This window comes from Monopterus albus, unplaced genomic scaffold (assembly GCF_001952655.1).
Source record: "Monopterus albus unplaced genomic scaffold, M_albus_1.0 scaffold121.1, whole genome shotgun sequence".
Classification (NCBI taxonomy): domain Eukaryota; kingdom Metazoa; phylum Chordata; class Actinopteri; order Synbranchiformes; family Synbranchidae; genus Monopterus; species Monopterus albus.
Window position 1 is genome coordinate 1,710,176 of NW_018128001.1, and position 456 is coordinate 1,710,631.

Consider the following 456-nt stretch of genomic DNA (forward strand, 5'->3'; position numbering starts at 1 on the left):
TTGATATTGGGGTATCTATTATCAGTGGCAGTGGTGATACACTTTAGACAAAGATGCCTAATGCAGGGGATGCAGCCACATCCACACAAGGTCAGCATAGTAACTGCTGCCACAAAAGATGTAGCAAAGAAATCACTAAATTTTTCCACTTGCCAAAAAATTTTGACAAACCAATCTTCTATGTAATTTTTAATTTCTGACTGTTCAGCCGTCTCCTCTGATAAAATTTCAACCCTGTCAGGGCCCTAGTATTGAGCCATCAGGAGCAGGTTTATTTGGGATGTGAGTACAACACTGTTGCCCAATCATAGTACGAACACCCCCTTTTTCAATCAGAATGAAGTCTAATGCCAATCTGTACGACATAAGAGAAGTGGCTGCCAGTTGCTCCTGAAACCTAACAACTAAATCTCTGGTAACATTAGTGAGATTAGTAAGACACTGAACATTAAACTA